This window comes from Microtus ochrogaster, chromosome 18 (genome assembly GCF_000317375.1).
Source record: "Microtus ochrogaster isolate Prairie Vole_2 chromosome 18, MicOch1.0, whole genome shotgun sequence".
In the NCBI taxonomy this organism is placed as follows: Eukaryota; Metazoa; Chordata; class Mammalia; order Rodentia; family Cricetidae; genus Microtus; species Microtus ochrogaster.
This window is the reverse complement of record NC_022020.1, coordinates 50,253,014-50,254,553: the sequence shown is the minus strand read 5'-3', so window position 1 is coordinate 50,254,553 and position 1,540 is coordinate 50,253,014.

The window sequence follows — 1,540 nt, the reverse complement described above, 5'->3', positions numbered from 1 at the left end:
TAGATAGATAGATAGATAGATAGATAGATAGATAGATAGATCAAAGAGATAGAAATATAAATCTGAGGACCTACTTCCTGAAGCTGGGCCCCACCTCCTACTGCATCTACCACACTCCAACAGTCCATTCAGCTCTAACTACATCCATGGATGAATTCATTCACGAGGACAGAGTCCTCAGGACCAATATACCTCTCAATGATCCTCTTTCAATACTGCTAAACCAGGGCCAAATGTTCAATACAAGAATCTTTAGAGGATGTTCCTGACGCAAGCCACAGTATTAATAGGTCTTAGGCAGTTGGGGATAAGGGTGAATAAATGACCCCAGATGTTCTCCCAACTCCGCTGCCATCGTTTTTGGTGGTTGAGGGGAGGGACCATTCACAGAGAATCATCATAAATCCAAATAGTATTTTAGTATGTCTACTGTTACTACTCATTGCTCTACCAGCTTGGTAATCTGACAGGAAATAAACTGAGTTCTCATTCTAGAAAAGACTCCTTGGTAGAGGGATTCAGCGTCTGCGCAGAGAGGCCTGCTGGTTGCCCAGTCGTGCCTGGTACCGTGGTGTTTAGTCTGGGGTCTCCTTAACCACCCAACGTGAGCTCTGCTACTACTAGCAACAGACACAAATCAGCCCTCTTCTTCCATTTATTTCCTGATCTCTGTGAATTTTATGCAATATTTATGCAAATTTATCCACAAAAGAACTGGCTCTCTCTGGAGCCAGTTCTGAGAGAAGGGAGCCGGCTGTGCGGTGTGTAGCACCCTCTAGTGTTGACTTGGGCAAAAGGTCAGACCCTTCTGTAGTCGGCATTTTTGACCACAATTTTTAAGTTTATGTAATTTCCATGTTGTAACTATAATTTTAATGAAAATATTCATATATTGATCTTGAGACATATAGTAATAAGAAATGTGGAGAATCTGGAAAAGGGAAGGAAAGAAAAATTTAAAAATAAAAGAAAAAATATGCTTTTTGGTTTTATTCTTGGTTTTCCAAGACAGTATTCAATAGAGTAAAAGGACAAAATTATACTGGGTGGTCACCACACCTTTAATACCAGCACTCTGGAGGTGGAGGCTTAGGGATCACTGAGTTTGAGGCCAGTCTGATCTATAAAGTGTGTTCCAGAACAGCCAGGGCTACATGGAGAAACACTGTTTCGAGAAACAAAAAACAAAAAGAAGCAAATTATTTTGAATTGTACTATATGCAAGCACCCCTTCCCCATTATTATACCATAGAGTTCCATTTAGATAGATAGATTGGGGGTATGCACAGATCTCAGATATTGGGGGTATAGTCATAGCTCAGATTCTTCAAGTACTGCCCAACTTTCTTCAGAGAATAGCTCTCACAGGTGCCTTAAATGGGCAAGGTGAACTAGATGCAACACATCTTTACATAATTAAACACACATCTTTACATTGTTAAATGCAGCATAAACAAACGTAACACACCTTCATGCAGTGAAAGTAATATTCTGCTACATAAACAAATGTAACACACCTTTACACAGTTAAAGTAATATT